Source organism: Colobus angolensis, unplaced genomic scaffold, assembly GCF_000951035.1.
Source record: "Colobus angolensis palliatus isolate OR3802 unplaced genomic scaffold, Cang.pa_1.0 Scaffold57, whole genome shotgun sequence".
Lineage (NCBI taxonomy): Eukaryota > Metazoa > Chordata > Mammalia > Primates > Cercopithecidae > Colobus > Colobus angolensis.
This window is the reverse complement of record NW_012119265.1, coordinates 4,579,860-4,606,447: the sequence shown is the minus strand read 5'-3', so window position 1 is coordinate 4,606,447 and position 26,588 is coordinate 4,579,860. Positions and strand designations below refer to the sequence as shown.

Here is a 26,588-nt window from a genome sequence, read left to right as displayed (position 1 = left end):
AAATATGGGCGCATGTGGAGACACTCAGGACAATCACTAAGGACGGCCCAGAAGCATCACAGGATGACTCTCACGGGCAAGACCTTGGGCAGCAAGCGAGAAACTTTTGGCTCACACATGACACTAGTAATATTGTTTTTGTTTACAGAATTCTTGTAGGAAGAGGGGGGAAAGATATGAGCTAAAATTAACGAAATTTAAGAAAATAACAGTAGAAAAAGTAAGTGAAGTCATAAGCTGGCTCTTTGAGAATATGAGTAAAACAAAAGCTATTTAAGCAAGAAAAGAAGGAAAAAAACAAAAAATATACAAAATTAGGAACAGACAAGGTGATATAATTACAGACACTAATGATTCAAATAGACTATTACATAAACTTTAGTCAATACATCCAGAGTAGACGGAAGATTTTCTAACAAAATATCAAAGTATCAAAATTGACCAATGAATAGATAGAAAACAAGAACCATTTATACCCTCCCTCCTTGTCATCAATATCCCACCATACTGGGTCATCTCCATCAGCATGTAAGCATGCTCTCCCACCATCCATCATTAAAAAGTTATGACCCCCAAGGCCTCCCTAGTTTTGCTACTCCCCATCACTGCACATCTGTTCCAAAGAGCTGCCACACATGGGCTCTGCACCTGCTCATCTCCTGCTCACCACTCAGCCACTCCATGCTGGACACTGTTCCCGCTGCTCCATCAGATTTGCCTTAGCCACCATAGCCACCAACCTGCAAGTGGTCAAATCTAGTCCCTTCCTTTAACTCACATCTCACTGGACCACTGAGCAGCATGTGATGTTGTCAGCTACACCCGTCTGCCTTAGGCACACTCCTCTCATGTTCCATGATACCAAGCTCTCTGAGTTCTCCTCCCTATTTCCTGATCACTCCTTTTCAGCCTTTGTCTAAAGGATGAATTCGCCAATAGTCAGTCCTAAGTCTTCTGCCCCTCTCTACGTGGTTGAATTCCAGATTCATGTATCCCATTTGTGCACTCAACTCTTCCCCTTGTATCTCATTGGCATCTCAGACTACACAAGGCCCAAACCAAACCCTTTGAGTTTCTCCCTAAACCGGCTCCTCTCTTTTGCCTTGAATGGCATCATCATCCATACATTACAACCAATTAATTATTCCTCTGAGAGAGTTCCGTTGCTTCTTCCTCAAACATATATTCACTTCTCTGTACTTCTACTCCCTCCATCCTAGTTGTATTAGTCAGGGTTCTCTAGAGAAGTGGTGTGTGTGTGTGTGTGTGTGTGTGTGTGTGTGTGTGTGTGTGTGTGTGTGTGTCTTCACCAGTCAGGATCCCTGGTATGTGTGTGTATGTGTCTGTGTGTCTGTCTTCACCAGTCACAATCCCTGGTGTGTGTATCTGTGTGTGTGTGTGCGTGTGCACATGCAGGCTGGAGACCCCGGAAAGAACTAAGGCTGCAGTTCAAGTCTGAAGGCCATCTGCTGCTAATTCCCTCTTGCTTGCATTGGGTTAGTCTTTTCGTTCTATGCAAGCTTTCACCTGATGTGCTTTACTCAAAGTCTAGAGATTTAAATATTAATCTCATCCAAAAACACCTTCACAGAAATATTGAGAATAACACCTGACCATATATCCAGGCACGATGGCCCAGCCAAGTTAACACATACAATTAACCATTACACTAGTCTAAGCCACTTCATCTCTGGTCTAAGCCAATGCAACAGGCCCTAACTGGTCTCTCTGCTTCCATCCTTTCCTTCCATATCAAAGCCAGAACACCCTCTTCATGCATAAATCTCTCCCCAAACACCCAACAGCTTCCTATTGCATCCAGATTAAAGCCAACACCCATGAACAAGACTTGACTGGACCCTCATCTCATCCCAGGCTCCAACTCCCCACTAACCAGCCCTCAAGCCTGCCTCAGAGTCGTAGAATATGCTGACAGTTACACTTCTGCCTCTCTCTGTTTGCAAAGCTGAACTCTATGTATGCCTTCATAACTCACCAAAACTTAAATATGTGTCCCTGGCCCTCACAGTATTCTCCACCGTTTGCTTCCTTGACAGTGCTGAGCACCAATGAATATTATATATTTATTCATTTGATTTCTTATTTATTGCCTGCCTCTGCCCCTATAACCTGTGCAGGAACCATGTTTGTTTTAACTCATCCTGTGCAGAGCCCAGGGCCTGGCACACAGCAGATGCTCAATTAATATTAATTAAATAAACAAAAAATTATAATGGAAGAAAAATCTAAACACACAGAATAAAATACTTAAAATATCTGAAAAATGTTATATAAACCTGGAGATAGATAAGTACTTCTTATGCAAAACAAGAAACTTATAAATCTTAAGTGAGAAAATTCCAGATTTGATTACACCCAAGTCAAAAAACTCAAGTACGAGATGAGACACCATGAACAAAGTTGAAAGATAAAGATAATATATACAACACATATAACAGATTCTACTAATTAAAAAAAAAGAAGTCAAATAATGCAATTCAAAAATAGGCAAGGAATTTAAATATCAGGTAGTTAATACATGTCAGGAAATTAACAGATTCCAATCTTAACACATCATATTGGCAAAAATTAAGACGAATGTGCCTAAAGTAAAAATATTTTTTAAAGACTATGATTTTAAAATGATCCTCCTGGCCATTTTTCAAATGGGCAGTATAATATAATCACAGTGCAGAGGGCAAGACAGCTTTGGCAAGAGAAAACAATGTACAAAAGCAAGAGGTTGCAGATTTTTTTCTTTCAGCCACATCTGTGATGGATCCACACAGAGTATGTCTGAAGCAGAGGATTACACATTTTCCAAAGCGAAGATTACCAACCCAGAAATAGTGATGTAATTACTGCCTCATCACCAGATATCAAAATATCAGAGACTAAAAGTTTTCTGTGGCTCAAATTGCTTAGTAAACATAGACTCAGAAGGGCCTTCTCCAGAAATAAATGCCAGACACACTAGTTTCAGGGTTCACAATTTCACTGAAAAACCCCTCAAAACAAAAACAAAATGAAAACATGCTTTGGAAGGAAACTGACATCATTATTTTAAGCGGGGCAGTTACTCCTAAGGAAACGCTTCTCTCTAGCCTTTAAATTCATTTGGTATTAATTCCATTTATACAATGTAACCTCCACAATCCTAAAAATTGTACTTAAAATCAGTCATAACATTTTAACAATTTCTGTACTTATTGTACTCATCTGTTGAGTAAACACTTAACTGTACAGAGTCCCTCCTTCACCCCATCCAGAGTAATGATAAACTGACATTTTGCAGTTAAATAAAAGCCACATCCTGCCAGCTGGGAATACACTTACAGGGGCCATGCTCTCCTGTCCGGAGCACCATCGCATGCTGCCTGACACCACACCTGCCAACCACGGCTTGTGCACACGTGCAGCCTCTGAGAATGGGGCCCAAACTGCCAGCTGGGCAGATCAGGCTTTTTGACATCTGATTCACATTTAAACAACCAGAAGATATCTGTAGAACCGCTCCGAAACCTAAGAAACGGTTTAATATGGACTAACACAGCCAAGGTGGGAAAGTTTCTCCAGATGAGGGGTTTGTCAGAGGATGGCAGCATTTAGAGAAAAGGTATCTCCACCTGTTTCACTAGTGCCACTATTCGTAAGTGAAAAGATCTCCACTGCTTCTAAAGCCTTTAGCTAAATTGCTGAAAGGCCTTCCACACAGCAATTCTGTTTTACGGCCATTAAAAGGCCCAACTAGCTTCAGAACTGCCTCAGTCAACAGATGCTGTGGAAAGCTGCTTCAGCCTCAAACCAGCTGTGAGGGGAGGGGGTAGGACCGCCCAGGACTGCTGGAGGGAAGGGGAAGCTCCGCTCTCTCCTGGCAGTTCCGGTGTTTGTCTCTCCATGCCCACGTCCCTGCTAGAAAATGAGAGAATGGCAAAACAGCGAGAAGCAGGCATAAAGACACAACACGACAAGTAAACAGGGTGGAGACTGAGCCACAAGAGACTTCCAGAAGCATGCTTTTGAAGGGGGGTGGGGATTCCCTTTTAGAAGGAAGGTTATAAGGAATACCAAAGAGAGATTCTCTTCATTCTCTAGACTTATTTATCTCAGGCTTGCATGCATCCTTCCACCTGCACAGATGCCTGAAAACATTTCACTGACAGCTGTAGAAACAAAACATGTGTCAAGGAAAAGCATTAAATTAATGAGCATCTAGTTTACAGTTTTAGACTGAATTCTCATCAATGGGAAGTGAATTATCCCACATTCATTAGGGTCATCATTGCACGCAGTGAATAATAGGTTATTTTAATTTTACACAGCTGGCTCTCGAATCCAAGGCACCAACACGCGGTCCTTATATTCATTTACATAAAAGACAAGATCCTAAATGTACTAATCTTTTACAATTCCCTATTGACTGAATTTTGAGGCTGAGGAATGGGCACTGGTGGAAAGGATGCTAGAAGGGTATGGGGGGGGCCATTCTGTGAAAGACTTCATGTGCCATTCTCTGGACGTGGGGCTGCCTTATCCAGTTACCATGGAGAATTATTCAAGCTTTTCAATGGGGTGAAATGATGCCCCTGAGCAGACATACTTCATGTGAAGGAGAAAGGGTTCCACGTTACCTTCGAAGTTATTTAGCACTCGAGTGTCACATCTAACAGGCATGGATATACTAAGGCCTGCAGTGAAGGGAACACTATCAGAGGCTCATCCACCAGTCCATTCACAAATGTCCATGCTAGGGATCACGACTGGTGAAGAAGCAGATTCTGCAGGATCTGGGCACTTACTGGAGCAGTGGGGCCTGGTACTAAGGAAAGAAAACCTTAAGCATGATACAGGTTTCTCACTTAGATTGGACAGGGTAGGTAGTGAAGAGACCATAGCCAAAGACAGGAAAGACAGTGGAGACTGAGAGGGCAACAGCAGTGCAGGGCTGGATGTTGAGGACAGGAAAAGGGGCACCTGAGCCTGCAGTGAGAGAGGCAGACACATATGGGGAAACATGTTGCCCGAGTGGGAAGTAAACTGTGTATTCATAGTCAGGGCCCCAGCTTCCAGGTAATAAAAGCATCTTACACTCAGCTGCGTTTTTATCAGTGCTTCCTACGAGGTACAAGTCCACAAAGTTCAGAAACAATTACTCAATTTAAAAAAAGGAACAAAGTTGTAAAAGACTTGTATCAACTTCTTAAGCCAAATTAAGACTCCCTCAACAATGAAAAAATTAACAAGAGCTCAAGGCTCAAGCTAGCTAAGCAATCCTAGAAAGGTCCTGTAACTCTAGGCCTCAGTTTTCACATTGGAAAAAATGAACAGGAGGAATCAGAATCTTCCTAACATTCTAGGAAAATGGCATCATAACTAGGGCAAATTATATACTCCTTTACTTCGGCAAAAAAGGAGGCCGACTTCCCTTTAAAAAAATCTCACATTAACTTAAAACACTTTTTCTACGTTAAAAATTCCAATTCTTTATCAAAAGTGTGTTTTAAAAATCAGAAACTTGATAAAATTTTAAAATACTGGTCATTAACATATTTGAGATTAACTCGTATGGATTTTTTAAACCTATAAACTGGTCAATGTAATTCAGTTGCAAGTATCACTAGTGGAGATATTTGGCTGATTTAAATTATTTCAAGTCTATTTTGGTATGTATGACTACGTATATGCTTGCAGTTTCTTCTCTTTTTCCTTTCCCATTGTCAGGTTTTAGGAAACAATATTCCCTTCTGTCCAATCTCTGCTATTCCTTCTGTACGTCCTTCCCTCCCCCAACCCCTGCCTTTTTTTTTTTTTTTTAATTCTATGAAATTAGCAATCATGGCCACAATCAGGGTTTCAGCAAAATAAATTCATTCTTGTCAAATCAGATAATGGGTTAAATTCAAGGAGGAGGTAGCTTCAACTGATTGAGGTAATGGAGAAAATCAGCATTTCTTTCAGCCCATACTCCCATCTGGGGGCATCTCACTACCCTCTGTCTTGGGCTAGGGACAGAAGGTCTCGAAATGTGCCTCCAACTCTGGGAAGACAGAGGCTCAGAGGACTGAGACCAGCCTTTCTTAATCCAGGACAAAGACAGATTAACCCCATATCGAAAGTCAATTTGTAAGTCATCCCCCTCTATCTCCACAAAGCCTGATTTAAAGCAATGGTTTCTGCTAAGCAGCACAGAATTACTGAAGGTAAAGGAACTTGTCAGAGGAGTCAGATATGCATTCACTGTGCCACACTGCCTGCCAGAGGATACAGCAATGCAGCTTTTTAAAATGAAGAATAATTTGCTAAGAAGTTTTCTCACTTATTATTTCCCCTTAGGTCTCCATTCTGTGACATGGTGAAAAATAAGAAGAAAAGATGTACTATAATACCCAATGTTCTTACAAATAAAAACAGTAACGTTGGTTAACATTTATCGCGCATTTACAACACACCAGGTGCCATTCTTAAAGATTTAATGTATTAACTCATTCATTCTAACCTATGAGTTGAGTAATACTATAGTCCCTAATATGAGAGATGAGAAAACTGAGGGTCAGAGTGGTTGTCACTTGGCCAAAGAAGAGTTAGAATTTCAATCTAGGGAAGTTGACTTCAGAGCCTGTACTGTTAAACCGGATCCCATACTAACTACAGCTTAAGAGTCTACATCAGTAGCCCTCCAGGGTACATCCAGCAACGCCTGAAGACATCTTTTGGTAATCATATGAGGGCACAGGAGATGCTACTGGTGTAGAGTGGGTAGAGGCCATAGATGCTGCTAAACATCCTCAAAGGCACAGCGCAGGTCCCACAATAAAGATTATCCAGCCCAAACTGCCAATGGTGCTGAGGTTGAGAAACTCTCAAACCTTTAATTAGAAATAATATTCCTAAACCTTTTCATGTTTCCCTCCTTTACCCCAGTAACATGACTCGGTTTAGAAAATGATGAACAGGGAATGTACACTAGAAAGTAAGACAAAACACAAGAAATTTCAGTAAATTGGTGCTAAAAACTTGATTCCATTTTTCAAAAACAACAGTACCTTCTCATTAATCAAAAATAAACCAATTTCGGTGGCTCACGCTTGTAATCCCAGCACTTTGGGAGGCCGAAGCAGGTGGATCACTTGAGGTCAGGAGTTCGAGACCAGCCTGGCCAACATGGCAAAACCCGGTCTCAACTGAAAATACAAAAAGTAGCTGGGCGTGGTGGTGCATGCCTGTAATTCCAGCTACTTGGGAGGCTGAAGGAGGAAAATCGCTTGACCCTGGGAGACAGAGTTGCAGTAAGCCGAGATCATACCACTGCATTTCAGCCTGGGTGGCAGAGCAAGGCTCTGTCTCAAAAATAAAAATAAAATATTTTCTTTCAAAAAAACAAAAACAAAGGTAGTTAACTAGAGCAAAACTTATTAAAAACAATTTTGTATTACAGCTCAAGTAGAAAGTTCTCAAAATCATAGTTTAGACTGCCAGATTTTGAGGTTGCTAGTGGCACAGCAACTTCACTAGAGGAATTTACACTGCCTCTGTCTAATCTCACAGACTCAGAAAGTGGGCAAGGAATGGAAGGAGTCACTCATGGGTACCAGCAACACCCTTCAGGCAAACACCCTTCTAGCAGCTGGTTGCAGACAACCTGATCTGAACCTGCTGCCCCTCTTCTTTATGAGGTGCCCAGGCAGGCAACCCTTCCACAACAGTTAGAGCCTTTGTGGCCTGGACTCCTCCCGCCATCACTGTGTGGTTCATTTTTGTTGCCAGCCAGCCACACTGCATTTTCCCACCTGAGGATTCCACTTGAGTGTTAGGTAAAGATGAACTTTCACAAATGAGAAGAAAACATTTCAACCAGTTTAACGGTCTGTAACACTAAAAACAGGTATTTAATTAGAAAAGCTTTCATCTGTTTCTGGTCAACAGTTATTGAACTGCTTTGCACTTCATGAAATTACCTAAAAAGCAACAGATTCTAAGAGTCCTAGCCGGGTGTTGCTCACTCATTCCAGCAGTTATGTGACCTTTTTTCTCTGGTTACCTGCCTATAAGAGTGGGTCCTGCTGTCCAGGACCTCACAATCTGCTGGGAACAGAGACTCGCCAGAACCAAGTCCAATGCAAGGCAGGAAAGGGCACACTACAGAACACCGCAGATTTCACAGAAGGGGTGGCATTGGGGACTGTCACTCACATTTCAGAATAAAGTTTAAACGGTGTTAGTTTTTTGGTGTGCAATTAAGGGATTAAATATTAAAGATTCGTTTATATTTTAAACACTGAAATCCAGCTTCGCGGACAATAAGAATGAGCATCTATGCACTTAAAAAGAGGAATGAGTCCAAAGTCTTCTCAATTTACTAATTATGTTTATGTTGGTGGTTCGGTACATAATGTAGACATAGAAAGGGACTTTCAAAATATTTTATGATTCCATCATGTCTTTACAACTTCCTCGCAAGGTAACTAAAAGGTCATTCACTAATTCCCCTACTCTGGCCGGGAGGTGTATGTTCTGTTCATTCTGTCTAATCTTCACCAACAACTCTGAGAAGCTATTTCACTCAGAGCGCTTGTCCTGGTCACATGGCTCGCAAAGAGAAGAGCCAAAATTCCAATGAGATTCTTTCTATCTCCCACATCAGGTTGCCTCTGTATCTCACAAATGGAAAAACTGAGGGAAATTTATGTGCAGGCCCCCAGCTTTAACAAAGATGTATGTTCCCTGCAAAAGAAAAGCAATACACCATAAAATCCAAAGTTTACCATAAAATTAGAGTTCATCCTCCAAATATTCAAGGCTGTAAAATCATTACTGTTTTAGCAGACTAACCAATTTTCTAAGTGAGGATACATTTTCACTCATGCAACAAATAACTAGAGTTCAAATTGCTGCAAGTTATAAATGTGACCACTGGTAGCTTTTATTGACTTCCATATTTTTTGACTTTACATCCTAAAGTAAGATAGCTGACTTTTTAAAGTACCTTTAATAATTTACAAAAACTTAACAGGTCTTAGTGTTATCAAAATGTTAAAGCATACTGGGTAACAGAATGAATATTCACACAATGGAATGTTACATAGCAATGAACAATTATGATATCCAACAAAGGTTACTTCACTCACAAATATAATGATACATGAAAGTAGTCAGCAACAAAAAGTCTCTACTATAGATCCCATTGTATAAAGTACCAAAACTAATCTGCGGTGTTTGGTCAGGATAGGGATTATCTGTTACTGCTTAGGGGTGGGGGAGTAACTGAGAGCCAAGGGGGTCTTTGAGGGTATTGATAATGTCCTGTTACTTGATTTGGGTACTGTAGAAGTAGGTGTGTTCACTTTAAGAAAATTCATCAAACTCTACCCATATGATTTGTGTAAAGAAAATCTTCTTAAAAATGCTGGGTAAGATCTATTTATCAGAATTCTCATTCTCCTGCATTTTAAGGGAACCGAATTTAACATTCATTCTACCTAACCTTTAATACTTATCAATAGTATTTTAGAAATTTTTAGAAATGATATTCTTAGATTTGTGACACTAGGGTAAATAAAATAATTTAATGTTGGGAAAAATTGCTGATGAACTGGTATGTCATGTTCACGATTTCAATCAGTACCACAGAATGACTTGAAGAGGTTTTTAAAAATCTAACTATTCATATGAAACTTCAATTTAGAGGTCCAACTCTAATTTGAAAAAAATGCACAACTCCTTTGTTCAAAATGCAGGAAATGAAACTAATGTTAGCAGACTCGAGAATGCAAAACTGATTTAGGTCAGATGCATTTTCATGTAAGAATGTCTTATCAAAATGTTGTAATTGGTAAGTACATTCTCCTGTGAGGAAAGGCACTGGCTTTCAAAGTTAGTATATTCAACTAATTTAGAAACTGTTCATTGTTAAACCTTCATTGCTGTGATTTAAAAACAACAACAAAAAAGGATGCATTTAAATTGTAAAGTTTATAGAGGAAATCTATCTTCAAATTATGATGATGCAGTTTTAATTTTTAATCTATCAATGCATTTTAGCTAAGTTTTTATATAATTAAACTACCAATAAGTAAGTACAAATGTTAGGTTTCATCATACCCTACACCTATGTATAACTTCTTATAACAGGTCATTAACACTTCCCAGAGAAACCAGCACTAATATTAGCTAACATTAATCAACTGCTACCATGTAGTAGGCATACAATGTGATCCAGGTGTTTCCCATCCTGAGTCACTAGCTGGAGGCAGACTGTATTACCACCAGCAGGGATTTAAGGATTATATATTCCCAACCTGTGAACTCAGGCAGACAGCCATGAAACTTGCTTTAGCCACTGCAACGGAAGCACGTCACTTCCAGGAAGAAGCTTGAAGAGCTATGTTCTCTCTCTTACCTCGTCCTACATCATCTCTGAAGTATACATCAAGATGGAACCTCCATTAGCAAAGGTTCCTGAATTTTCACAAGGAACACAGCCCCCAACTTAACCCACGATGGACAAAACCTGAGGAGTAAATATGCTTTGTTGCTGTCAACCCACTGAGATTTGAGAGTTGTTACTGTACAATAACCTGGCCTCAATTGACTGATATAAATCCCTATTTTATTTTATTTTTATTTTCTTTGAGACAGAGTTTCACTCTGTTGCCCAGGCTGGAGTGCAGTGGCACGATCTCGACTCACTGCATCCTCCACCACTCGGGATCAAGCTGTCTCCTGTCTCAGCCTCCCCAGTAGCTGGGACTACAGGCACAGGCCACCACGCCTGGCTAATTTTTATATTTTTAGTAGAGACAGGGTTCCACCATATTGGTTGGGCTGGTCTCGAACTCCTGACCTCAGGTGATCCACCTGCCTCAGCCTTCTAAAGTGCTGGGATTACAGGCATGAGCCACCGTGCCTGGCCTAAATACCTATTTTATAAAGTGAAAGGTGAGCCACGAAAGGGCATTTTTTACCTAAGAGCCTACAAATATTAAACAGGGGAACTAAACATTCAAAAAATCTACATTTGAAAGCCTACACTTTCACTCAGTTCTGCTTTTCATAATTTAAACAATATATAATCAACTATTACATTTTAAAACTCTCAAAAACAAATGCTATGCCTGAAATCAGAAGGAAAAAAGACCGGAGATACACACAAGTTTTTATGCAAAGCTGCTTATCATGATGTTATTTATAATATAAAAATTTAGAAACAACAATAGAAGGGTTAAATTTTAATGTTAATACACTGAATACACTAACATAATGAAATACTATTCAGTGGCTAAAAACCAAGTTTTCAATGGTCATTTAATGATACAGGGAAATGTCATAACATAACAGATGGAAAAAAGGATAGAAAGCAATATTCATAGTATAATCCCAAGATTCCAGAACTAACCTGAACAAAATTTATCAAACATACCTGATACATAAACCAATCTATGCATGTGCCTGTGGGTTTGCAGAATACCAATCCATTAGTTATTGACCCACTAGAACCAGTGGCTGTCTCAAAGCAGATCACACTATTTGGTTACTCATTCAACAAAGTGTGCTTGGCAATGGGAGTACAGAAATGAAAGACAGTATCTGCCTTCAAGGAGCCTGCCGTCCAGGAAGACATGAGAAGTCAGCCAACTTCAGTGCAGCATCAGAGCACTTGTGGGGATTTACAAGAGGTACTCCAGGAGTTCACAAAAACACTTCTCACTGAGACTGGGAGTGAGGGGAGATGTCCAAGGAGGAAATGGCAGCTGGGCCAACTTTTCAGAATACTGATATTGAGGGCTGGTACACCAGGCTGAAGAACATCCTAGGCAATGGCAACGCCCCCTGGAAAGGTCCAGAGGCAAGAGAAAACGTGGCCACTTGAGAAGCAGAGGAGAAGGGCATGGCGGTCCTGCAAGGGCTCACCTGGCAGCAGAATGAGCACAGCATGAACCAGAAGGGAGCTGCCTATCTGGGAGCTCCCAAACCTAGGCTACCCTCCATCACCTTTAACTTCAGTAAAACAAAACCAAAGCTTCCTGAAGCCACTCATTCATGCTTCCCTGGAACACAGGTATGATCAATAAAGAGCTTATAAATAGGTATCTCTGTGAATCAGTCAGCAGTGGGAGGACTTCAAAGAGGCTAAAGTACTTTTTCAGAAAAGTTAAGGCCAATCATGCACTTTAATGTGAAAAGCAAAAGGTGTAACAAAACAGGCCGTAACCATTCCAAGTCAGCCAATGGTACCTCAATGACCCTTCCTTGCAGTCTGTGACTTCTTTTCAGCTATACAGAAGTTATCCTGACATATTCTCTACTACAAGTGGTCATAACTACCCCTACAACCAAACTACTTAAAAGTCAAGCCTCCATCATTTTCACTTTTGTAGAAAAGGCTCTTTCTACAGAGCACCTGATTTTAGACAGCTTATCCTAACACTTATACTTACATAAAGTACAAACTTGTACCTTGCAGGTCTACAAAGCAACTTCCATTTTTACTGGCAACTACTATCATATTCACTTATTTTAGGGTTGCAGCATTCTAGTTTGCAAATGAATAAATTTCCCAATTCACACTACAAAAATGTGGAAAAATGAGAAGCAGAACCCAGCTTTGGTCTTATCCTTCAGAATATTTTCTACCTGCTATCTGCAGCAACAGACCAACATTCTTGGGTCCTGGGTAGTGCACCTGGCTCAGTGACTTAGGTCAACATACTGAGCTTCCCCGAACTTTTTAAGTCCTTCATTGTAAAATGAGCAGCCAGTTTGAATAAAGTTCCTTCCAACTTTAATGTTCCATGTTTGTTTTTTTAAGTTGCAGTAAGATTCTCTTCCTCCATGAAAAGATGGGTTGCAAGTGCCTGAATCAGGGTCATAATTCAAATAAGTTTGAGTAGACGCATAATTATAAATGCAGATACAACTATCCTTCCACACTGACATGTTAAAAGCAACTCTAATAAAATTATGCTCTAAGGACAACACAAATTATTTTTCCAACTAATACATGCATCAGTCAAAATTATAATTACTGTATATCAGTAATGCAGATAATTACACAGATAATTAAGTTACTGAGTGCTAGAGTCAAGCTTTCCTGCTCCAATGCTCTCCATCCAAAAGAATTTTAAAAGAAACAAAAAACCTCATTCCCTGCCTCTCAATTCTTTCATCTCTTCCCCAGCCTTTCATTTCCCCAATCAGGAGATTAAGAGCTGCTCAGTAATGTGAGGTATTTTGTATTTAATTTTCCATAAAATAGTATGTATAAGTTTTCCCTTGCAGTTATAACAAATTATCATAAAACTTAGCAGTTAAAAACAACACTAATTTCTTATCTCACAGATCTGTTTGCCAGAAGTCCAGTAGGCTTGGCTGATTTCTCTGCCTGAGTCTTACAAGGCCAAAATCAAGGGGCTGACAGGGCAGCATCTCTTTATGGAGGTTCTAGGGAAGAATCTGTTTTCAGGGACATTCAGGGACCTGGCAGGATTGAGTTCCATGTGATTATAGGACTGAAGCCCTGGTTTCCTTGCTGGCCAGCAGCCAGGGCTGTTCTCAGCTTCTACAAGCCACCTACACTCCTTGGCTCATAGTACCCTCTCCATCTTCAGATCCAGAAGCAGCAGGTGGAGTCCCTCTCATGCTCCAGATCTCTCTTGCTCCTTCTTCCCTCATACCTCATGAGTCTTCTCCATTCCCCTTTCACTATTAAGGACCCTTGTGATTACAATGGGCCTACCCAGATAATCCAGGATAATCTCCCTATTTTAAGTCTCATGACCTTAATTTCACCTGCAAAAGCCCTTTTGCCATGTAAGGTAATATATTCATAGGTTCCAGTGATTAATATATGAGTATCTTGGGAGAATGGGGACAGAAATTATTCTGCCAATTGTATAATACATGCAGGAAAAAAGAGACAAATGTCCCTTTTTGCTAGAAAACAATGAATAATTCTACCCAGACCACACAGCAAAGCAGCAATTTATGTTAAATATCAATACATACACACAAAATTAGTTGTTGGTGCCTGAAAAGATGAAACTACATATGCTAGAAAAAAAGATTACAGAAAAACAAAAATGTTAGTGTCAAACTATATTAATTGCTGAAACTAACAAAAATGTGATATAATGAATCAACTCTTCTACTTTCTTGAAGTATTTGCAGTGGACATTGCAAATCATACCTGAAATTTTAATTTTAAACATACTATATTTTAAAACCTACTTTAAACACTCTTACACAAATCTGTATAAAGAAATGATGATAAGTATGCTGCTTCAGATCTTAAGTCAGTGAAAGTAACACTGCCTGGCTTAAATACAGTGGCAAAAAGCTCAACATTTTACTTAGATGATTTGAAAGAAAATGTATTTAAATAAGACAGCCTAATGTTTGAAGTAAAAAACTAAACCAAAAATAAGGAAAAGAACAGCTCACAAATTGCTATACTTACATTATTTGCAACAACAGAACTACCAAAAGAACTACAGAAAAACATAAAAGTATTGATTAGTCACATTTTACAGAAAAGTACTGATTAATCAAAGTTTATAGAAATGTAATACAGGATTCATAACAGCCAATTCTTGATCTAAAACTCATTCTATGTAAAACATAAAATAGGATAATCACCTAATCACAGATATATTTATTAAAGTTATTCATGTCAGGAGTGATATTATTTAACGACCAGCCTGTTAATAAAAAATTAGGCATATAAATAAAAAATTTTAAAATATTCCATTTCTTCTCTAAATAATATGAATTACACATTTTATGAAACCGTATCCCAGGTGAAGTAAGTTACAACAGCAACCGTTCATCAAATCATGTAAATCATTTCCAAGTCATCTGTTAATTGTTACAAATTACTGGTATGATTTTTTTATTTGATATATCTGTCACAATTTAAGCAATGTATGAGCTGTGATTGATATGAGACCGAATTATTTCAAAAATTTTCCCCATTTAATTAAGGAAAATGGGCAAACCATGTCTTAATATACACAGATTTTTCCACCACATAATACTGCTCATAGTATCTTCCATTATCTTCTACTGAACTAATATTAGTTAAATTCTATTTTTTTCAGCCCTAATAATATTGAGATTTTATATTCACTATTTCTATTACCATCCAAGCCTTATGAAAATCCCTTATTTATTGGATTGTTCTGCTTAATTTCTGGCTTAATTATATAAAATTTTGCTTGCCTTCAATCTATGGTGCTTTGAAAACAACAATTAGCCAAGTTCTCAAAATCGATAAATTAAAAGGATGTAATTAAAATGTAATTGTATTCCTCAGATTTGTCACCAAATAAGTGTATTTTCTTTTAATTTGCCAGGCAATGTAATAGTTTTTCCCTTGGAATTAACATTTTGTTTCATTTCAAACTTGTTTGTTCCTCTAATACTTTCTTCTCCATCACAGTTTCCTGTATTTGGTTTATATGTTCTATCACTTAGTATTTGTCAAATAAATCTGTCCATTTCAATAATTAAAATTTTTCTGTTTTCTAAAACCGTGGGAAAAATTCACATTGCTTAGTATATGATGTAATAGAGCCAAACTGCTAAAAAAAATTGTCCAAATGCTGTTTTACCAATGTCCATTAACACAAATATTCCCATCTTTGGTTGCCCATTAAAAGTCCAAACAGCTACCTCAATTCCAAGGTCTCAAATACATTATTTAATTCTCTATTACTTGACATAAGATAAATATAAAATTTCCAAAACAAAGTTAAGTGGTTTACTTGACTTATCTTCCTACTGCATCATCCAGAGATAACCAAATATAAGTGAGACAGCATCAAATTCAAACATCTAAAAGTTTTCTTAGAATTTTAGCTGAGACAACTTTGTCTCCCTAACACTATACTTGCACCATCTGTAAAACATTCATAAGGTTTTCACATAAATATTTCTCATTGAAACCATTTTTCTTGAGTATGACTAATAAAGTTTAATATATTTCAGATGTTCTTCCTTCCAGCTCCATGAAATCAATAAAAACCATCACACTATCTTTGAAGTCTTGAATATTGCATTTTAAAACAATTCTATGTGAAATTGTTGGAGCTCTGTCAATAATGACTGAAATTTTACTGCCCTGATTTATAAGTTCTCCAAAATGCATTTCTGCATCTCAGTAGATATATGTTTTGCAACAATTAGGACCATAAACCTAAATGTCCATGCTACATTCACATAAAAACAATTCTTGAAGTCCTAATAAATACTTTATGTCACAAAATTATTTTAAACTATACAGTACATTATATTGATACTTCATAAATTGTTTTTTCCTTGCCTTGTCAAAACTCTCAGATAAAATGTTTTTGGACGTTGTTATTTCAATTTTTGGAAACTGATTTATGTCTATTATTTTTTGTTGAAATAATCCAATTGTTTTTTATTCTAGACCTACAAATCATTTGTTTCAGGTTTATATTCCTGCATAGTACTAAAGATATTCTTAGCTGTGTTTTATTACTGTTATTCCTTTTTTTCTTCTCTCAGAGATTCAGAATACTCATGTTTATGACATCTAAGAAAAGAAAATTTACCCAAACTTCATTGCCTCTTTATTTAAAATAAAATACTCAACAAATTAATTCTTGAACTTCTAAGTACGAAACACCACACACGACTAATCCAAGAGTTATAATGCAGTAACAATGAAATAAACCAAAGAAAGACCTATTTAAAACTCAGTTATTTAAAAACAGGAGCAATGAGAAAGTCTGAGGCTGATGATCAGCCGATGACTCTCCCAAAGAACGGAGGCCCGAGCTCCATCATGAACGTGCAGGAGATCAACACCACTCACTGCCATGAGACAGAGGCTCGGCAGACAGACAGTGAGCGCTTTCAAAGTGGACCCCAGCACATCCTACAAAATCAGCTGGGGTGAATGAGTTTATGTCGAAAATTATATCGTTATTCATTTTGCCACTTCTCATGGTTACTGTTGTATTATTCATCAACTGATAAGAAAGTGTTTCAATATTTTATCAACCAGTAGAGCCACAGCAGCCCAAACAGGCTGAAGAGCAGCCTGGTTGTAACAATGACATTAAATGGCCCTCATGTTTCTCTAAACTATCAAAGACCACTAATATTTTCCATTCGGAAATAGGCCAGCTGGAATAAAGTGATTTTCAGTTACTTTTTAAAAGTAAAAATACCCAAAAAAGGACATTTCAATAAAGCATAATCTAAGAAGGGAAAACCATTATGAAGAGTTTTCCATAGTAATGTTGCTAAATTTAAAACACGCAGCTAACAAAATATTTCCGATCAGGCACCAGTATCCACACCGTCACCACCACCACCATCATACTATTTACTGGTTAAGTAAGAGCAAAATAGATGTCCCCTATCATAAAAAAGTAAATGAACACATAAACTGACTTAAATTCTCAGTCATATCATGTCACTCCCTCTGCTTCACACCCTTCAATATTTCCCCTTACATAAAAATCCAACTTTTCCAGCCAGACCCAGAAGACCCCTGATCTCTGCTCTTTTGGTCAACTCCTCTCTCCTCTCCAGCTCACAGCGCTCGCACCACTTTTTCAGAGGTCCTTCCTTACACCTTGTCTAAACTCTGTGACCCCTTCCTCTTAGCGCTTTCCCCAATGTGCAGTCGAATGTGTATCCTATGATTCTTTCTCGTTTGCCTACTCACTAGAAATTTAGCTCCATGTGGATGTGTTTGTTTGCAGCAGACTATCCAATACCTGGCATGATGCCTGGCCATGGAAGGTGCTGAATAAATATTTGTTGAATAAATGGATGGGTGAATAAATTGCTAAAAGCCCTATGCCTATGCAACAGAACGGTCAGAAGTAAAACTTTTGATTAAAAAAAAAACAAACCACACACATACACACACACACATTACATAATCAGAGAAATACCTCTGAGTATTATTCTAAGTACAAATATATACATGAATAAACATTACACAAATAGAGATTACACAACAGTAGCACACACTTGCCATCCTCATCTGACTTAGCCCGGATATAGACATGCACGGAAAACTAAGAGGTCCTGTTTCCCAGCTGCCACGACCACCAGCAAAGGGATATCCCTGTTCTGCCTCCAGAATGCGGGCAGAGGGAATGATTGTGGCAGAGGGAAGAAACAACACAGCCAAAAGCCAAAGAACTTAAATCCTAGTAATGAATAACCACACCTACCCTTCTAGGTCCCACGTTCCCAACTCCAATTAAACATGAACTTTCATTACCAATACTGCAGCATCAAAAATGTCAGGGTACACAAACCACTGTCATTTCATGCCAGTGTCTGCCAGGTACCATGATATTTACTGCCACTCTTAAGGGGCATGGGGTGAGCAATAAAGTCAAAAAGAAAAAAACAGTCCAGCAGGGTCAGTAAGAGCCCAGAGTCAGACACACAGGAAGAGAGATACCCAAAGAGCCCAGAGAAAGAAAATCTGGAGTGGAATTAAGACATACCTGGAGAGGCCAAGTGGGCCAGTAACTGTGACAAACAGAGAAAGGCTAATGGGCTGGATGTCTTGATGATAAGAGATAAGGAAGTATATCCAGAAATAGAATGAACTGGAGATAATTCTCATTTGCAAGTGACAACAGGCTGTAAGGGGCACCACATCAGTGGGAAAAGTGGAAAAGAAACTGAAAGAGTTAACGTACTACGAACCATAGATGCTACAGGGTCAGGGAGAAAGAGACTCGGGGGCAGGTACTGAGTCACTGAATATGTTCCACAAACGTAAGATGGAAAAAATAATAAAAGAGTGCGTTCATTGAAAATCAGATTCAGTTAAAGCCAGGAAGTGGGAGGGGGGTTATCTGAAGAAAAGGTTAAACAAGTTAAGGGCTGAGTTCGAAACTGGCTGGAGCTCTAAGGTAGAAGATGCCAACAGAGCAGACCTAGCAGCAGCAGTGGCCGGGCACAGCTGGCAGGGATGACAGTTTGAGAGGGAGCAGGAGTAAGGGGCGGAAGAGGTAGATGTGAGGCTCCGAGGTAGATGTGGGGCTCCAAGGTAGAAGGTGCCAACAGAGCAAACCTAGCAGCAGGAGAGGCCGGGCACAGCTGGCCAGGATGAGAGTGTGAGAGTCTGAAAGGCAACGTGGGGTGGCTGATCTACTCACAATAAATATGTCTGGTCTTAGTTTGCCCATCTGCCTTGGTCATAATTCAGTGACCCAGGGTAAGTAGACCTATCAGAGTCTCTCTCTTGAAAATGTAAAACCTTTAAGAGAGATAGAAGCTGGTTGGAGTAAAGTCACTATCTAACACTCTTGAAAAAATATCCACGTGCACTCCTGTTGACACTCCAGTTCTACTCTCTCTCAAAACCTGGTTACTCAACTTTTCCCTGATTCTGAGGGCTAGCCTATAATAATTTCTCTAACTTTTGTCTGTTTTATCTTAGCCAGAATAATTGCTATTGTTATAACCAAAGTACATTTTCTAATTCAACAGAGCTCCTGCTTGAAGCCAATTTACTCAGTTTCTAATGAGTAAACTGAGGCCCTGAGAATATATTTTTCCCAGATTATAAAATATAGAGGGTCAAGACCAAAACCCAATCTCCCCTACTTTTAGTACTGTGGGTAATATTTTTAAACACAGACTTAGATGACAATTATCGAAAGATTAATAATCTAAATAACTTGAAGTAAAATCTAGATATAAAAGTAAAACATAAAAGGCTAAAATGGGAGGAGATCACAGTGGCTGAAGAATAAAGAAGAGATACTTTTCTCTCAATAGTTACAAATTTTCGGCCAGGCGCGGTGGCTCAAGCCTGTAATCCCAGCACTTTGGGAGGCCGAGACGGGTGGATCACGAGGTCAGGAGTTCGAGACCATCCTGGCTAACACGGTGAAACCCCGTCTCTACTAAAAATACAAAAAACTAGCCGGGCGATGTGGCGGGCGCCTGTAGTCCCAGCTACTCAGCGAGGCTGAGGCAGGAGAATGGCGTAAACCCGGGAGGCGGAGCTTGCAGTGAGCTGAGATCCGGCCACTGCACTCCAGCCTGGGCGACAGAGCGAGACTCCATCTCAAAAAAAAAAAAAAAAAAAAAATAGTTACAAATTTTCATATTCTATCACAACATGAAGCATGAGTAATCAAAGCAAGATTTCTATACATTTTTTTAAAATGTCAGCCACTGTATTAATCTGAACCCAAGATTTTTAAAAAGAGGAAGGAAAAGAAAGAAATGTCAACAAACAGACAAAATTATAAGGACCACATCTAAATACCAGAACATTTCTGGCACTTATCACATGCTTAAAAACGTCTGTTTTGGTATCCTTCTTCACCACAAATTTTTGGAGTACAAAATGTATCTCCTATTTCCTTGACCTCTTAAGATTCTGTTGCTATTTTACCTCTTCCTTTCCTGAGAATCTTCGAAAAGCTGGATTTCCTTTATTTTCCTTATAAAATGTCCTTTCTGCCTACAAATGTTTAGTTTATTTCTCTTTTTCTAGCTTTGGCTTATCTACTAAATATTAATCTTTCTTGTTTCCTTGGTGTTTGATATTTTCTTATCTACTCATCCCCTCATTAATACAAGATCATTTCAATTGGCATCTCCTAACAAATTCTTTCAATGGCACTGCTTCAGAAATAGGAGCTTTTTAAAAACAAAAACATTAACAAAGGTGAACTATGTTTACATTGCATATAAATATCACACGTGCTTCCAAGAAGCCATTCCTTTTTCTTCCAAAAGTAAGTTTTCAGGCAAAATGGAAATCAAGACTCTCATTTATATGGCAGGTGGCCCAAACTCATGATCAACAGGTACAGCCAATAGTCCCATATGAAATGCTTCATGTAAATATATTTTATAGAAAATAAGATTATGTATTAAAGAATTTAATTAAAGAAACACTGTAATAAATCTACTATGTAACATAAATCAACTGGAATAAAAACTCAGATTTTTCCTTGACTTATAGATCAGAAAACAAATAACCAGTTTTTCTTAAATTAGCATTTTATTCACTTCAAAATTATGAGAAAAATATGTATAGTTGGTCTCTTTTATCACTTGGTCGTGTACACTTTTCATCTTTCTACGAGTCACACAAATTCAATTCCACGTACATACAGATTATATAAAACCACCTACTACACTCAATTAACAGAAGGAAAATAAATCATGAGGTTTATACCCAGCTTTAAAACAAAAACTCTTTAGGATAAAGAACATCATGTTTCAACTACATCTATTCCAAAATAATAAATGCTAGCTGCTTTGGTATCCTAAATCAGTGCTTCCTAACAGGACAGATTTTACCTGCTCAGTCCTCCCCAGGAGACAGGCTGCAATGTCTTGAGACATTTATGGTGGTTAACAACTGTGGGGAGCAAGAATGGGCGGGGTGCTACTGGCATTTAGCAGGTCAAGGACAGGGAAGCTGCTAAACACCCTAGAATGCACAGCACAGCCCCTCACAACAAAGCATTATCTCGCGTCAAATGGTCTGAGAGACTGTCCTACATGAAAACAAGACTAAAGGAAAGAGAGTGACAGACAAGAAGTATCTGTGAGTCACTGTTTGCCAGCACCCTCCCAACTCTTGGCAGACCCACCTACCTTAGATGCCTGGGGCGTGGATATCACATGCACTGTGCTGGGTTTGACACCATTTGCCTTGGGCCGCTTGTAGAGGGCAAATCTGCTTTTCCTCCGTCCTCTGTCTCCATTGGGTAAAGCACCATTGTACCTAGAAACAGGGAGGAAAGAGTTCATCTATCTGCAGATTTTTCAAGTTTTAAACATAAAAGTTAGAGGTACTGAATAAGGGAAAAGACAGGAATGGTCATAAAATAATTGCCCACTAAACACTCCACAAAAGGAAAGGGTTGCAACACAGACTTCAGCTGTAATGAAATTCAAATCACTTCTAGGAACTTAATTTAAGAGTGATGTACAAGTAATTATAGGTTTCCTATTTTATAAAGTCAGACTCTTCAAATCTTTTTGGAAAGTGGCAGAGTATAAATAAGGAAATGAGTATTCTGCAGAGGCCATATTAGCGCTGGCTCAATTCAACTAGCACCATTCTAATAGACCCCAGAGATACAGTTGAGAATATTTCTAAATGAACTAGTTAGAAAACAGCATACTAATTAAACCTCAACTCTCACTTTCAAACCACGTTAATGTTGTCTGCAGGATCTTTATTTGTAAGACAACCAATTTAGTTACTTGCTTTCTTAAAAGTTCTGAATCCTTCACATTCACTCCCATTTCTGTTTGAACCCTACGCTGACAGATTAGCAAAAAACAGCTTGCAGAAATTAAACATATTTTTGTTAGCAAAAATTAGCTTGCAAAAATACACACATGAGTTTTAGTCCACAAACTGTCAAATAACTTAGAAGTCATCTGGAAAACATATAATGTCCGTAAGCAGGTTTCCTGTATTTAGCTAATATTAGTGCTTAAAAGAAATGCAGGATCACAGTTAGCATTTCAATTTTTAGTTGTGTTTTCTAACTCTGTATTAATCGGCCCCTGTATGTTCTTACTGACGGCCCGTATTGCTACATTAACACAACTACTCTCTGCTTCCACCTTGGTGGAAGCTCTTTTCAAGAAAAAAACTAAAAGAAGGAACATTTAAAATTTACACACATATGTATGACAGATCCGAGGCTCCCCCAGAACACCAAGGTTAGGAGACAGCAGGTCTGGTGGCTTGTTCCCGTCCCACAGATCCCTGGGCCTTCTCCACTTTCCAGCTACATCCAGAAAGGAGTGGCCAGATGGGGGAAGCAGGAACTTGTGAAGTCCACTGGGGAACAGAAGTTGGAAGAAAGGGGTTTTGTGTGTTTGTTTCACCAGTCAAGTCATCACTACAGTCTGACAATGGTTTTAAATTATCACTGTAGTTATTCCCACTGTCTTTTTAATGTTTCCATTTCCAGCACAAAGGAATGTCAGCTATATAAAAATGTCTCATGAATAAAAAGATAATTTATTTCAAGTCTTATTCCTCTAGTTTTTCTCAGGCAAGATCAGAATCGTGTACAATATTTTCTTAAAACGTATTTGTGATGACTACTATAAAGTATCCATAAGTCAACAACCATTACAAACCTGCTCTGTTTTAATATATTTCCATGTCACTCAAATCAACATGAACATTCTATATTAAAGGAAGCATATGTGAACCAATTAAAGCCAGGACTATAAACAACTCAAAGGAACACTTTCACTACTGTGGCCTACACACAATTAGTACAAGATCTGGCAAGGCTTGCTACGTCCTTCACTTCTACCCAGCTCTGTGTGTATGGCAGGTGCATTTGACAGCAATGATGTGATTAAGAAGGACCCTGTATGGTAGATGCACCTGAATGTGTGTTCAGAGTTCCAAGCTACAGTCTCCAAGAATGGCCAACCCAGAGTCATTCCTTACCTGTGAGGAACATCTGAGTGCCCACCCAGTCCCATAGAACTCAGGCTCTCCAGGATATCAAGGCCCTTTGCTTTGGTTAAGTGAAAGTTGGCAGGTGGCAGTTGTTAGGGGAAGCATGTTGAGTGAAAATGCTAGGTTAACTGCATGCTTTTTATACGCAGTTGTGGTTCTCCTGCTCAACCCACCGCCACTGGACTCTCTCCCCTGTATGTAAGCCACCAACAAAACCCCATGTCTCATCTGCTGGCTCTGAGTCTCCTCTTTCAGCCTCTTGAAACTGGTGCCATCCCCACTGGAGTTGGTAGGGGTTTGGCACAACTCTGTGCTGTATCTCTCTTGCCTCAACTATAGACTCCAGGTCAATAGGCCTTAGCCTTGTAAGAGTGCAGGAGACACTTGTTTGGCTATCTGATCACAACTATACTTCCTTCTCTGGAATCTATTCCTTAACTCCAAAAGTTGAACCCCAGCACCACATTTGAATGAACTGGCCACGCCAACATCTTCCCCACCACTCTGGGGCTGACCAGCCAGAGGCTGACATCTGGCCCAACCTGGCCAACAGCATTCTAACTTTGGAAAATACAAAATGGGGACAGAGAGAGAGTCATCCATTCTCAGTTGTTGGCTAGAGCTGTAAAAAATGTAAACCCAGGAGCTGTGGGGATGTCACAAAGTGTTATATGGCTGGAAAAGCAGACAAAGTGAAGAAGGAAGCAGATGAACAGAGACAAGTAGCAAAAAGCAATGGAAAGAGGATCCTTAAGGGTTTCTATTGGCACAGATGTACTCCGGCCCTTCTTGACAAAATTCCTTTAGCTTCAGCTAACTCAATTTGATTTCCACTAGTTACAACCCAAAAGCCATATCTAATATAAAGGGAGGAAAGAAACCAGAAGTGTCAACCTTAACACATGCAGAAACATTTTAATTTAAATTGCCTACACATAGAGGCACAGATACTGCAGGTTAAGCAAATAATAAGCCAGCCTACTTACAGACTACCTACTTACTTAATTCATCGAGATGAAAAATCCTATCGGAAATAATTAAAGTAGTAGTGGAAAAACCAGTGTCACCATGAGACAAGTTTCTAATTAGGTTAAGCTACATGGTCATTCTCATTCGATATTTATGCCAAGTACTAGAGCTACAATGATGAATATCAGCTTCCCTGCCTTCACAGAGCTCTCTGCTCAGAAGGAGAGAAAGGCACAATAACAAATATGATAAATATACATGTAACAAGATGTACTTATAGCACAAGGCACATGGGAGGATGCATTAGAGAAGGCTTCATGGTGGAAGCACTGCTTGAACTGTCAAAATCTTGGCCAGGCACGTTGGCCCATGCCTGTAATCCCAGCACTTTGGGAGGCCAAGGCAGGTAGATAGCTTGAGCCCAGGAGCCTGGGGAACACGTTGAAACCCCACCTCTACAAAAAATATGAAAATTAGCCTGGCGTGGTGGCATGCACCTGTAATCATGGCTACTCGGGCGGCTAAGGTGGGAAGATCACTTGAGCCAGGAAAGTGGAGACCGCAATGAGTCAAGACCATGCCACTGCACTCCAGCCTGGGTGACAGAGCAAGACTGTCCAAAAAGAAAAGAGAGAAAAAGAAATCTAAGTAAGAAGTCTAAACGGAGAATGAAGGGGTGATATAATGTGCAAGGCAAGGAGGACTCCATAGTTCAGCACTGTGGAGAGTACGAAGTTCAAGTGGAGAGAGTAGTGGGAAAGGAGGGGAAAAGGTAGGCAGGAGCCCGATTGTAACGTCCTGCTTCTATTAGTCCATTATCACACTGCTATAAAGAACTACCGTGAAGAAAAGAGGTTTAACTGACTCACAGTTCCACAGGCTTAACAGGACGCTCGACTGGGAAGCCTCAGGAAACTTACAATCCCGGCAGAAGCCAAAGGAGAAACAAGCAGCTTCTTCTCATGGCAGCCGGAGAAAGAAAGCTCGAGAAGGGGAAAGTGCCACACGGTTTTAAACCATCAGATCTTGTGAGAACTCACGCACTATCACGAGAACAGCAAGGGGGAAATCCAACCCCCACCCCGCCATCCAATCACCTCCCACCAAGCCCCTCCTCTGACACACGGGAATTACAATTCAAGATGAGATTTGGGGGAAGACACAGAGCTAAACCCTATCACTGGTACTCCCTAAGAGTTATGGCTTTTTAGCCTAAGAGGAATGGAAAGTCTGGTAAGATTGAAGCAAATGGCAAACATGATTGGAAATATAAAGTAATCACATAGGGTGGCACAGTGCAGGAGGAACTGGAAGAGATTAGAGGCAAGACCAGACCAGATTAGAGGCAAGATGATCAGATAGCAGCACCACCACAGCCATGGGGAGCTATGTGCAGTGGGCTGAATGGTGGCCTTAAAAAGATACATCCAAGGCTGGGCACAGTGGCTCATGCCTGTAATCCTGGCACTTTGGGAGGCCAAGGCGGGTGGATCACTTGAGGTCAGGAGTTCGAAACCAGCCTGGCCAACATGGTGAAACCCTGTCTCTACTAAAAATACAAAAAATTAGCTGGGCATGATAACACGTGCCTGTAATCCCAGCTATTCAACAGGCTAAGGCAGGAGAATCACTTGAACCCAGGAGGCAGACGTTGCAGTGGGCTGAGATTGTACCATTGTGCTCCAGCCTGGGCGACAGAGCAAGACTCCGTCTCTAAAAGAAAAAAAAAAGGCCGGGCGCGGTGGCTCAAGCCTGTAATCCCAGCACTTTGGGAGGCCGAGACGGGCGGATCACGAGGTCAGGAGATCTGGCTAACACAGTGAAACCCCGTCTCTACTAAAAAAAAAAAAATGCAAAAAACTAGCTGGGTGAGGTGGTGGGCACCTGTAGTCCCAGCTACTTGGGAGGCTGAGGCAGGAGAATGGCGTAAATGCGGGAGGTGGAGCTTGCAGTGAGCTGAGATCTGGCCACTGCACTCCAGCCTGGGCGACAGAGCGAGACTCTGTCTCAACAAAAAAAAAAGAAAAAAAAAAAAAAGAAAGAAAAGAAAAAAGATACATCCATGTCACCTGTGAATATAGCTTTTTGGAAAAAGGGTGTTTGCAGATGTAATTAAGTCCAGAATCTCAAGATGAGATCATACTCGATTACTGAT

The 26,588-nt window shown here is 39.7% G+C and overlaps 1 protein-coding gene across 1 annotated transcript in view; it reads right to left on the bottom strand.

Moving 5' to 3' along the window:
- The window catches only part of PELI2 (pellino E3 ubiquitin protein ligase family member 2), a 135,366-nt gene extending 111,444 nt beyond the window's left edge, over positions 1-23,922 (bottom strand). The window contains exons 1-2 of the mRNA XM_011961861.1: positions 23,918-23,922; positions 21,622-21,751 (exon numbers count right to left, since the gene is read on the bottom strand). The gene's annotated coding sequence lies outside the window, so the exon portion shown is untranslated. The remainder of the gene's footprint in view (positions 1-21,621; positions 21,752-23,917) is intronic.
- Positions 23,923-26,588: the final 2,666 nt, after the last annotated feature.